Below are 13,506 nucleotides of genomic sequence, written 5' to 3'. Positions count from 1 at the left end.
TGGCGTCAAAATCAAAGTTGGGATCGACATTCAGGAGGTGGCTGAAGACACGGGAGAAAGCGCGCTCGAGCAGGCCATGACCCCTTTCCTCTACAAGCTGGCGAGCTCTAGCAGATCGAGCCTCCAGGCACGTCACCACCTCGATAAAGAAGGTCAGGTGGCTGGCATAATCATTCGAGTGGGGGGCCGGCGCCTCCATGTCGCAAATATGGCCCAGGGCGATATTGGCCCTGTTCCGAAGATCCTGAAGCATAGGGGCATGCTCGTGCTCCAGCGTTCGTCGTTGGAGCACTTCCTCCGTGTTTTGCCGTGCGACGGCCTCTGCGTCATCAACCCGCCTCCGGACGGATCGCAGCTCGGCGCGGGCGGAGGCCAAGTCCGCCTGCACCGTAACCAGGGCGGCGGCCGTGGCTTCCGCACGCCTCTCAGCCTCGTCCAACCTGGGCCTGAGGGCAGCGTCCCTGCCCTGATCCTCCGCACCTGCGAGCCTAAGCTTCAGGTCATACCTACCCTCCAGATCTGCGTGGACCTCAGCCACCCGGCGATCAACCTCCTCCTCGACTTTGGCCTCGCGAGCCCCGACGGCATCTTCTGCTTGTGCAACTTGACGCTCCCTCGTCTCCAGTTGCTCGAGCTCGAGACTGCGCTCCATGGCCTCCAGAGCCAGCGCCTCCCCACGCTTCCGGACCTCCTCTTCCTCCGCGGGCGTCCCCCTCAGTGACGCAAGAGCGGCCCTGCGCGCCTCCACCTGCTGCTCAAGAGACACGCTCTAGGCCTGGAGCTCCCACGTGCGCTTCTCCGCAGCCTCGCGGTGGCGGTCAGCCTTGCGAGCCTCTTCCAACGCTCATGAGAGGGCTTCATGGGAAACCTTGAGAGACGCCTCGGCCTTCGCGTTCTCAAGGTCACGCTGATAGCGGCCGAGGTTGATGGCCACCTTCAGCTTGCGCCGCTCCTCCCCTAGCTGGAGACCTTCAGCCTCAAGACGCGAGTCGACACTCGCGAGCTCTTCACCAAGTCGACACATTGCGCCCATCGCCTCCTGGAAGAGCTCGTGACGAACCACGCTCCGCCCGCACTCGAGCTCAAACGCTCGGCCCACCTCGTCCTCCGCCTCGGGGGCAGCGGGCGTGGTGCCAAGTGGTGCGTCCCCTCCAGGCAGGGGGCTGGGGGCTGACGCCGCGCCTGACGTCAACCAGTCCTCGCGAGGAGCCCAAGCTGACCGGGGCTTGATGCTTGAAGAGGAGCCAAGGATCGAAGCCAACCAGCTGTCATCCATGACCACAGGAAGGGCCTTAGGCACACCCGCCAAGCTCCACGCCAGGCCGTGGGGGAGGGGCGACGAGGCCGCAAGCCCAGCGTGCCACGAAGGCAAGAAGGCCCCTTCGGCCAGCTCGGTTCCCAGGGCAGCAAGCGAGCTCGGAGCTCTCGAAACTGACGAGGGAGTCGCGGAAGGAGGAGGCCGTCTCTCAGGAGGCGCGGCAGCCTCGATGGAAGGAGCCCTGAAAGACCGGCGTCAGGAGAAGAAAACAATGCGTAATAAGCCAAGGCAGCACGGTACTTATACATCAACGACGATGTACTTCCTTCGCTTCAACGGCCCGAAGATATTGCTGCCACTAGGGGATCCTTTCCTCTTGCGGAGCTCTTCGAAGTCCACGCAAAGCCGACCGAAGCGCTGGACGTGACGGCCGGTGCGCGGTGGAGCCGAAGAAGAGCATGGAAGGATGTCTTCAGGTGTGCCCGATTGCGGTGAATAGCCGGGCACCATCTCACCACAACCCCCCGAGGCTCTTGAAGCCTTGGCCTCGGGAGTCGCATGCTGCGTCTCCTCAGCAACCGACGCCTCAGGAGGGGGGTGTCAGGCTCCTGAGGACGACGCCCCAGGATCACCGCTTGGCATGTGCTCCTCAGCACTTGAGTCACCGGCCTCCGTCGGAGCTCGTCCACCTGCACCATCGCTTGGGGCGAGCTCGGCATCGGTGGCAAGGAAGGGAACCATGACGACGGGGTTCTCACGAGGCCCCTCCAGGCCAATCGCCCGCGGCCCCCACTCGTCAAAAGGAGGCATATTCTCTGCAAATCCATCCTTGTTCTTGCAGCGGTACAGTAAGCAATTCTTCCCAGGCAGTTCAGCCGGCAGAGGGACACCCGTCAGGACCTTGAGCACCATCTGCCGCGTCCCGAGAAGGAGCCCAAACTCCTGAAACCTCATGTGGTCCTGGCTGCTGAGCAAGGTCGACATTGGGCGAGAATGGCGCTGAAGCGGAGACGCCCACGTCCAATCAACCGCCACGCGTCAACCGAGGCCGCAGGCTTTTGGGGTCCGCGGGTCTCCGTACTTGACCCTTGGCTTCGCTGCAAAGCCAAGCCCGAGCGCACCTTGGGCCCGGGGGCTACTGTCGGCGTTCTGGGAACGGGGGTCCCCAGACATGCCTGCCTGCGGCCCGCTGCATGGCTAAGTTGCGGGCCGTACGGCCCATCTTCATCAACAAGGCATCCAAGACCCTCGCGAGGCGGACGACGCAAGACCTCCTCAGGAGCGGCCTAGCCAGGCAGGCTCACGAGGAGCGGAGATATCAAGGCAGGGCAAACCTCACGTGGCTCTCGTGACATGAGCCATGACGATCGACACCAGGCGAGCGCCAGGCGGGCGCTAGCACGTGCAGCGTCCTTGTTTCCTCTTTAGTGCTGAGGATGCCAGCGCAGGCGAGGAGTACCGAGGAATTAGGCAAAGGTTGCTATATTGGTGCAACGAGACCAAGACCAGGAGGACGGCAAGACGGAGGTCATCATGGAGCCCAAGACGGCGTCACCCCCAGAGCTTTTCGCAGGCGAAGACCACTTTTGTTAGGATAGCTTGTACTAGCTGTCCCCCTTCAAACTTGCCCGCCGTTGTTGGCTCCCTCCCCGCTCAATATTTGGGAAGAGGACCAGGGCCTCTATAAATAGGTCTATGTCGGATGTGGGGTTCCGGCAAACCCTTAAGGTTCGAACACCGGGGTGCGCGCGAAGTCTCTCCTTCCTACCGATCTACGCTCTAGCTCGCTAAGATCTCGCGGACGAACTCGACGAACTCGCAACACAGAAAGACACGAGGTTTATACTGGTTCGGGCCACCGTTGTGGTGTAATACCCTACTCCAGTGTGGTGGTGGTGGATTGCCTCTTGGGCTGATGATGAACAGTACAAGGGAAGAACAGCCTCCTGAGGTTGAGGTGTTCTTGTGCGTATGAACTTGTGGCGTGAGAATTCGATGCCTCTTCCAGTGGTGGCTAGATCTACTTATATAGGCCCTGGTCCTCTTCCCAAATATTGAGCGGGAAGGGAGCCAATAGCGGCGGGCAAATTTGAAGGGGACAGCTAGTACAAGCTATCCTGACAAAAGCGGTCTTCGCCTGCGAAAGCTCTGATGGTGACGCCGTCTTGGGCTCCACGATGACCTCCGTCTCGCCATCCTCCTGGTCTTGGTCTACTTGCACCAATATAGCAACCTTTGCCTGATGCCTCGGTACTCTTCGCCTGCGCTGGCCTCCTTAGCACCAAAGAGGAAACAAGGATGCTGTGCGCGCTGGCGCCCGCCTGGTGCGATGCGTCATGGCTCACGTCACGAGGGCCTCGTGAGGTTTGCCCCGCCTTGATATCTCCGCTCCTCGTGAGCCTGACTAGGCTACTCCAGAGGAGGTCTTGCATCATCCGCCTCGTGAGGCTTGGACCCTCGCGAGGGTCTTGGATGCCTTGTTGATGAAGATGGGCCGTACGGCCTGCTAGCTCAGCCGCGCTGTGGGCCGCAGGCAGGCAAGTCTGGGGACCCCCGTTCCCAGAACGCCGACAGTAGCCCCCGGGCCCAAGGTGCGCTCGGGCTTGGCTTCGTGGCGAAGCCAAGGGTCAAGTCCGGAGCACCGCGGGCCCCAAAAGCCTGCGGCCTCGGTCGATGCATGGCGGTTGATTGGACGTGGGCGTCTCCGCTTCCCCACGCTGCCTTCGAATCCGCCTGGCTATGCGGCCCCTGCGGCCTACACAGTTATTCCTCCGCCTCCTCCTGCGCCTTGCTTCCCCAATTCCCCTGCTTCCTTGTGGATCTGCTTCTCTTTTCCAATCTGACTTGCGCTCCGCCTGCTCCACCACCATGGCGCTGAAACAAGTTGAGAAGGGGAAAAGACCTTTGTCTCCGCCAGCTGCGCCTCCATCCTTTGTGCCAGCGCTCGGCCGGTCTCGGGTGCTCAACGACGAGGCCATGGACAAGGTGCGCCCGATGCTTGCTTCCAGCTTCAATGAGTGGGGGGAGATGGTGGCCTGGCCCGCGTCTCGTACTCGCATGGCTCAAATGGCCACTGAGGTCCCAATCTTCAAAGATGCCCTCTGGGCGGGCCTGATTCCTCCCTTCTCCGCCTTCTTCAATGTGGTGCTTGAGCATTACCAGATCCACATGCTGCATCTCGACCCTCAGTTTGTGACTCTTCTTGCTGTCTTCGCCTTCGTGTGTGAAGCCATGGTGGGCATAGCTCCTTCGGTGGCCCTCCTCCGTCACTTCTTCTCATTGCATCTGGCCGACTCTCAACAATGCTCGGGGTTCGTGAGCTTCCAGGTCGTGGCTGCGACGGCGGGCGAGGGGATCGACTTCGAGCTTCCTCCATCCACGAGCGAATTCCGGATACGATGGGTGTTCGTCGATGCCGGTGTGCTCAGTCCTCTGCTTCAGGCTCCGTCGGGGCCTGTTGTTCCTAATCCGGCTGGAGCCATCAGCGGCTCGCGAGCCCCGACCTTGCTCACGTCTGGCTTAGGTTGAGGTTGCTGAAAGATCACGGCGTAACTGCACCGATGGTGGTGAAGGAATTCGTCCAACGCCGGGTCGCTCCACTTCAGCACCATTCTCGCCCAATGTGGACCTTGCTCAACAACCAGGACCGCATGAGGTTTCAGGAGTCCGGGCTCTTCCTTGGGACGCAGCGAACAGTGCTCAAGGTCCTGACAGGTGTCTTTCTGCCGGCCGAAGTGCCTGGGAAGAACTGTTTGCTATACAGCTGCAAGAACAAGGATGAATTTGTAAAGAACATGCCTCTCCTCGATGAATGGGGGCCGCGGCCGGGAGGGGCCTCGTGAGAACCCTGTCGTTGTGGTTCCCTTCCTTGCCCCTGATGCTGAGCTCACCCCAAGTGACGGTGCAGGTGGGCGAGCTCCGTTGGAGGCCGGTGACTCGAGTGCTGAGGAGCACGTGCTGAGTGGTGATCCTGGGGCGTCGTCCTCAGGAGCCTGCCACTCCCCTCACGAGGCGTCAGTTGCTGAGGAGACGCTGCATGCGACTCCCGAGGCCAAGGCTCCAGGAGCCTCGGGAGGTCGTGGTGAAACGATGCCTGGCTGTTTGCCACAACCGGGCACCCCTGAAGATATTCTTCCGAGCTCTTCTTCGGCCCCGCTGCGCACCGGACGTCACGTCCAGCGTTTCGGTCGTCTTTGTGTGGACTTCGAAGAGCTCCGCAAGAGGAAGGGATCCCCTAGCAGCAGCAGTATCTTTGGGCCGTTGAAGCGAAGGAAGTATGGCGCCGTTGACGTGTAAGTGCCGCACTGCCATGGCTTATCGCGCGCTGTGTTCATCTCCTGACGCCAGTCTTTCAGGGTTCCTTCCATCAAGGCTGCTGCATCTCCTGAGAAACGGCCTCCTCCTGCCTCAACTCTTCTGCCAGCCTCGAGCGCTCCGGGTCCGCTTGTCGCTCCTGGAACAGGGTTGGTTGAAGGGGCACTCCTGCCTTCTTGGCGCGACGATCCTGCGGCCCTGTCGTTCCTCTCCCCCGGTTTGGCGTGGAGCTTGGCAGGCGTGCCCAAGATACCTCCGCTAGTCATGGACGACAACTTGTTGGCTTCGATCTTAGGCTCCTCTTCAAGCAGTGGGCCTCTGCCGGCTTGGTCTCCTCGCGAGGACGGGCCGACGCCAGGTGCAGCGTCAGCCCGCAGCCCCCTGCCGGGGGGTGGCGCGCTGCCTAGCGCCCCGCCCGCAGCCCCCGAGGCGGTGGACGAGGAGGGTCGAGCGTTCGAGCTCGAGTGCGGGCGGAGCATGGTTCGCCACGAGCTCTTCCAGGAGGCGATGGGCGCGATGAGCCGACTTGGTGAAGAGCTCGCGGGTGCTGACTCGCGCCTTGAGGCCGAAGGTCTCCGGCTGGTGTAGGAGCGACGCAAGCTGAAGGTGGCCATCAACCTCGGTTGCTATCAGCGCGACCTCGAGAACGCGAAGGCCGAGGCGTCCCTCAAAATCGCGCATGAAGCCCGCTCGCGAGCCTTGGAAGAGGCTGGCGAGGCTGACCGCCGTCGTGAAGCTGCGGAGGAGCGCGCGTGGGAGCTCCAGGCCTGGAGCGCGTCTATTGAGCAACAGGTGGAGGCGCGCAGGGCCACTCGTGCGTCGCTGAGGGGGACACCCGCGGAGGAAGAGGAGGTCCGGAAGCGTGAGGAAGCGCTGACCCTGGAGGCCGCGGAGCGCAGCCTCGAGCTCGAGCGACTGGAGTCAAGGGAGCGTCAAGTTGCCCAAGCAGAAGATGTCGTCCGAGCTTGCGAGGCCAAAGTCGGGGAGGAGGTTGCTCGCCGGGTGGCTGAGGTTCGTGCGGATCTTGAGGGTAGGTACGACCTGAAGCTGAGCCTCGCAGGCGTGGAGGATGAGGGCAGGGCCGCTGCCCTTAGGCCTAGGTTGGACGAGGCCGAGAGGCGTGCGGAAGCCACGGCCGCCGCCCTGGTTACGGCGCAGGCGGACCTGGACTCCGCCCGCACCGAGCAGCGCTCCCTCCGGAGGCGGGTTGACGATGCCGAGGCCGTTGCCCGGCAGAACACGGAGGAGGTGATCCAACGACGCACTCTGGAGCGCGAACATGCTCCTATGCTTCAGGATCTTTGGAACAGGGCCAACACCGCCCTGGGCCACATTTGTGACGTGGAGGTGCTGGCCCCTCACTCGAACGACTACGCCAGCCATCTAATCTTCTTCACTGAAGTTGTGACGCGCCTGGAGGCTCGATCTTCTAGAGCCCACCAGCTTGTGGAAGAAAGGGGGCGTGGCCTGCTTGAGCGCGCCTTCTCCCGTGTCTTCAGCCACCTTCTGAATGCCAACCCCGACTTCGATTTCGTCGCCGCCGTCGCTCCCGTCCCAACGGTCGTCCGGGATGACCTGGCGCGTTGGGTTGAAGACAAGGTGGACGCGTTGGTCAGGGCCTTCACTTCGGAAGATGACGGGGTGGTGGTTGCCACAGACGAAGGTGACGTGCTGGACGACGGCGTCAGGGGCGTCGCCGGTGGTGGCGCCGTTGCTGATGAAGATGATGATGGCACAAGCAACGCCTCTGCGGGTGATGCGGCGAGGGACATTTCTGGCTGATCCCTTGTTCTCCTGTCATTTCATCCTGCGCACAAACCTGGGCATGGCCCTTAGAAAACTCGTGAGAGCATTTTGAGAGGCGGAGCCCCTCATGTAAGCGAACTGCAGTTTTTACTTTCCTATGTAATGCGAGTTTGTGTTCTCGTGAGCTCATGAATCCAGGTGCGAGTTTCCTATCAAGGTTTACCTTGGCCAGCGCCGGCTTTGGGCTGGGTCGCGAGACGTCGAGTTCCTGAGAATCCTGCGGGGCTTGTCGCCCCGTCAGAAGGGGCCCCATGAGAGGTGAGCTCCAATTGTAGTGCTAGCGCACGCTTGGCGTGTGCGTGCTTCGCGCAGTCCCGCTCGCGAGGAGCTCGTGAGGGAAAGGCGACGGACATGAGTCCCAAACAAAACGAGATCCAGAAGGCAAGGAATTTCTCAAACGAGAAAAGGCTCCCCCCGCGCGCATCAATAAAACTTAGCTTCAACTCAAATCCAAATCCAGAAGGCAAAGCTACAGAAAGAGAGAGAGATCCAAAGCAAAAGGCTGCGTTCGGCACCTAGTCTAGTCTTCTGGTCTTCAAGTCTTCTCACCAGCGCGGAGCTAAGTGCTACCACTAGGCGTGGGAGGGAGCCCTAGGGCCTGATGCTGGCACCCCTGAGACTCCGGGGCGTGTACAGCCCCAACTCATTATTACGTGAGAGTGTCACGAGCAGCGAGCTTCACAGGCACTGGGCCTTCTTCACAGGTACCGACCTTGCTTCATATTGCCAGACAAGGCCCCCGCCTTGCGCCACCCTCGACCTCCTCTGAGCCGACCGGTCACCAGGACGACACAGAGGAGGGAAAGAGGACGCTAGCGGTGCCCTCGGCGACCACAGGTCCTCTGCCGGGGGAAGGGTTGTCGAGGCCTCCCCGGCAGAGGGCCTACCTCCGGGTGTCGTCAGGCATCGCACGCCGCGGGGAGGGGCCTTGCTCCTGGCACCCTCTCGGTGGCCCCCAGCGTGTCTCGCTTGTTGGAACGGGTGCCGCCGTGCCTGGGTCATCGATCGACACTGCAACCTGATTCATCTGTAGTCCATGGTTAGCATAAGCCTGTTCTTGAGAGACTAGCGGTACCCTGTAGTTGCCGCTGCCGACGCGATCGTTGTGGTTCTTCGTTGGTCCTTGGAAGGTTTCGGCTCCTAGTGCCCCCTCTCCCCAATCTTCTCCAATGAATGAGCCGAGGTCGTCCTCTGGTGCTGTCATCCCGAACACCTCGCCGTGGTGCCCCACGCTCCATGTTGCTCCACCCATGATGGCGTCTCGGGAATGACAATACGGCATCCGGCCGGGACCATGGGGGGCGACGCTTGCGCTCGTGCTTGTCGAGGGCGGCATGGGGGAGTTGGAGCCCCCTACGCCGCCGGCCGTGCTGATGTTGATGAAGCCCCCGGGCATAGTTGATGGCGCGCGGGTGTGGTGAGGTTCGCCGCGTGGCCCTGCAGTGGCCTGGGGAGAAGGGTGGTGCTCCCGACGCCGCTGCGTCCAGCAGCTCGGCAACACACTCAAGCAGCTTGTCCCGGCCGCTCTCCATCAGCCTGCATTGCAGCTGCTCCCTTGCCATCGTGAGTGCCGCCCGCATGTTTGCTTGCTCCCGCCATGAGTGCGGCGCCGTTGCTGCGGCGTGATTCGCCGCTCTTGCCGCGGCTCGTACTTGCCATGGGGTGAGGGTGGATGACGCCTGACCGCGTTGTCCGTGCCCGGTGGAGTTTGGCGGCGCCCGTGCCGCTTGGAGTGCGGGGTCGAGAACTTCATGGGCAGGCGGCACTGTCCGGGCCGGCCAGGCTACCCAGCGGTCGGACCCGGCCCTTGGGTCGCCAGACATCATGGCTGGTGAGTGTCGGAGAGCTGACTGGCGGAGAAGAAGCTCCGGCGCACCCCTACCTGGCGCGCCAAATGTCAGATGTGGGGTTCCTGCAAACCCTTATGGTTCGAACACTGGGGTGCGCGCGAAGTCTCTCCCTCCTACCGATCTACCCTCTAGCTCGCTAAGATCTCGCGGACAAACTCGACGAACTCGCAACACAGAAAGACACGAGGTTTATACTGGTTCGGGCCACCGTTGTGGTGTAATACCCTACTCCAGTGTGGTGGTGGTGGATTGCCTCTTGGGCTGATGATGAACAGTACAAGGGAAGAACAGCCTCCTGAGGTTGAGGTGTTCTTGTGCCTATGAACTTGTGGCGTGAGGATTCGATGCCTCTTCCAGTGGTGGCTAGCTCTACTTATATAGGCCCTGGTCCTCTTCCCAAATATTGAGCGGGAAGGGAGCCAACAACGGCAGGCAAATTTGAAGGGGGACAGCTAGTACAAGCTATCCTGACAAAAGCGGTCTTCGCCTGCGAAAGCTCTAATGGTGACGCCGTCTTGGGATCCACAATGACCTCCGTCTCGCCTTCCTCCTGGTCTTGGTCTTGTTGCACCAATATAGCAACCTTTGCCTGATGCCTCGGTACTCTTCGCCTGCGCTGGCCTCCTTAGCACCAAAGAGGAAACAAGGACGCTGCGCGCGCTGGCGCCCGCCTGGTGCGATGCATCATGGCTCACGTCACGAGGGCCTCGTGAGGTTTGCCCCGCCTTGATATCTCCGCTCCTCGTGAGCCCGACTAGGCTACTCCAGAGGAGGTCTTGCGTCGTCCGCCTCGCGAGGCTTGGACCCTCGCGAGGGTCTTGGATGCCTTGTTGATGAAGATGGCCCGTACGGCCTGCTAGCTCAGCCGCGCTATGGGCCGCAGGCAGGCAAGTCCGGGGACCCCCGTTCCCAGAACGCCGAGAGTCTAGCCACCACAGTAGTAGGCATCGGATCCAGAGGCGCGCACAAGTTCGCACGCACAAGAACACCTCAACCTCAGGAGGCTGTTCTTCCCTTGTAACTGTTCCTCATCAGCCCAAGAGGCAATCCACCACCACCACACTGGAGTAGGGTATTACACCACAACGGTGGCCCGAACCAGTATAAATCTCGTGTCTTTCTGTGTTGCGAGTTCGTCGAGTTCGTCCGCGAGATCTTAGCGAGCTAGGGCATAGATCGGTAGGAGGGAAAGACTTCGCGCGCACCCCAGTGTTCGAACCTTAAGGGTTTGCCGGAACCCCACATATGACACATTCCACATCAAAAATTCTGTATTTATCATTTACCTACTCGAGGACGAGCAGGAATTAAGCTTGGGGATGCTTGATACGTCTCCAATGTATCTATAATTTTTTATTGTTCCATGCTATTATATTATCCTTCTAGGATATTTATATGCTATTTTATATGATTTTTGGGACTAACCTATTAACCCAGAGCCCAGTGCTACTTTATGTTTTTTCCTTGTTTTTGAGTATCGCAGAAAAGGAAAACCAAACGGAGTCCAATTGACCTGAAATTTGACGGAGATTATTTTTGGACCGGAAGAAGCCCACGGAGCATCGGAGATGGACCAGAAGAGTCTCGGGCTGCCCACGAGGGTAGGGGGCGCGCCCCCTACCTCGTGGACAGCCCGTAGACCCCCCTGACTTGTTCCCGACGCCAATACCTCTCATATATACCCAAACTTCCAGAAAGAAACCTAAATCGGGAGTTCCGCCGCCGCAAGCCTCTGTAGCCACCAAAAACCAATCGGGACCCTGTTCCGGCACCCTGCCGGAGGGGGGATCCTGCACCGGTGGCCATCTTCGTCATCCCGGCGCTCTCCATGACGAGGAGGGAGTAGTTCACCCTCGGGGCTGAGGGTATGTACCAGTAGCTATGTGTTTGACCTCTCTCTCTCGTGTTCTTGATTTGGCACGATCTTGATGTATCGCGAGCTTTGCTATTATAGTAGGATCCTATGATGTTTCTCCCCCTCTACTCTCTTGTAATGGATTGAGTTTTCCCTTTGAAGTTATCTTATCGGATTGAGTCTTTATGGATTTGAGAACACTTGATGTATGTCTTGCATGTGCTTATCTGTGGTGACAATGGGATATTCACGTGATCCACTTGATGTATGTTTTGGTGATCAACTTGCGGATTCCGTAACATTGTGAACTTATGCATAGGGGTTGGCACACGTTTTCGTCTTGACGCTCCGGTAGAAACTTTGGGGCACTCTTTGAAGTTCTTTGTGTTGGTTGAATAGATGAATCTGAGATTGTGTGATGCATATCGTATAATCATACCCATGGATACTTGAGGTGACATTGGAGTATCTAGGTGACATTAGGGTTTTGGTTGATTTATGTCTTAAGGTGTTATTCTAGTACGAACTCTAGGATAGATCGAACGGAAATAATAGCTTCATGTTATTTTACTATGGACTCTTGAATAGATCGATCAGAAAGAATAAATTTGAGGTGGTTTCGTACCCTACAATAGTCTCTTCGTTTATTCTCTGCTATTAGTGAGACTTTGGAGTGACTTTTTGTTGCATGTTGAGGGATAGTTATATGATCCAGTTATGTTATTATTGTTGAGAGAACTTGCACTAGTGAAAGTATGAACCCTAGGCCTTGTTTCCTAGCATTGCAACACCATTTACGCTCACTTTTACCACTTGCTACCTTGCTGTTTTTTATATTTTCAGATTACAAAAACCTATATCTATCATCCATATTGCACTTGTATCACCATCTCTTCGCCGAACTAGTGCACCTATACAATTTACCATTGTATTGGGTGTGTTGGGGACACAAGAGACTCTTTGTTATTTGGTTGCAGGGTTGTTTGAGAGAGACCATCTTCATCTTACGCCTCCCACAGATTGATAAACCTTAGGTCATCCACTTGAGGGAAATTTGCTACTGTCCTACAAACCTCTGCCCTTGGAGGCCCAACAACGTCTACAAGAAGAATGTTGCGTAGTAGACATCAACCACCCCTTCACCAAAGGCGTCGCCCGCATTTCGCAGGCTTCGTAAAGGCCCCAGGCCACAGGTCACCATGTCGAGCATTCCGGAAAGGGAAGTGCAACAAAGCTCAGTAGCACGTCAAGTGTTTCCTGAAGCCACCCCTACTGTCAATGTCTCTGAGTCTGAAGCTAGACCTGCTGAAGACATTCCGACTGCATCAGCCGATGAAAATCAAGGAGAAAGAGAAGAAGAAAGAGTTGCCACACCCCTGCTGCTGATCCAGTCATTCTCAAGGAGAATGTGATCGTGCCCGACCCTCCTGTTATTGAAGAAACGGAGGTTGAAAACACCGAGGCTGCCACAAACAATGCCACTGACGCCGCTGACAATGTCATGGCTGACGACAATGTGGAGCCTGAAGCTAATGTGGTGCCTGAAGCCACTGTGAATGCTGAAGCCACTGTTCCACCTCCAAGGCCTCACACAATTGAACAGGCCTACGATCGCGGCCAACTTGTCACAATGAGATGGCCCGTTCTGGTTCCTCCAACAGCTCCCGGACCACAGTACGACTACCATGTTGAGCAGAGGCCTCAGGTTCAGAAGCCGAAGCCAAGGCTGCCAAGGCTTCCAGGTGCTGCTACATTGCCAGGTTCAGAAGCCGAAGCCAAGGCTGCCAAGGCTTCCAGGTGCTGCTACATCGCCAGGTTCTTTCAGCATGAACAGCTTCAGAGCACACAACACCTTCTTCGATAGTGCCAAGAATCCATACTTGCAGCCAAAGATCTCTTCCGATCGATTTTGGAGCTATCAGCAGCGCAACTACTACTCCTGCATCCTATACAATCAAGAGCGAATCTTTCCTCACATGCGTCTTGATTGTGAAGCTATTGCTGGGCTGCCCTGTCTTGAAGAAGCGCTGAACTGCTGTCGGGATGTTGGTCTTCTGCAAATTTGTCACTGACAAAGAGCACTGGAATGAAGAGCTTCTGCTGCAGTTTTATGCTACCCTTCATATTCGCGGCTACAACAGGGATCCGAAGACATGGATCCTTGAGTGGATGACAGGTGATGTGCACCATGAAGCCAAAGCTCAAGCCAAAGCTCAAGACATAATCGAGCTTACCTCCCTGCCCACTCCAGGTGAATTGTATGAGCCTGGTTGTCAGCTTCACAGAAATGAACTGCAGAGTAGTTTTCAGTGGCGTGAACCCAATATGAGTCAGATGCTCAGTATGATGAAGCCATTGCCTAAAGATGCTGAATATCCCAAGGAATTCTTCGTGAAGGACCTCGAGTACTTGCCCCGCACAGT

The sequence above is a fragment of the Aegilops tauschii genome, chromosome 6 (assembly GCF_002575655.3).
Source record: "Aegilops tauschii subsp. strangulata cultivar AL8/78 chromosome 6, Aet v6.0, whole genome shotgun sequence".
In the NCBI taxonomy this organism is placed as follows: domain Eukaryota; kingdom Viridiplantae; phylum Streptophyta; class Magnoliopsida; order Poales; family Poaceae; genus Aegilops; species Aegilops tauschii.
Note: the sequence above shows the minus strand (reverse complement) of the source record.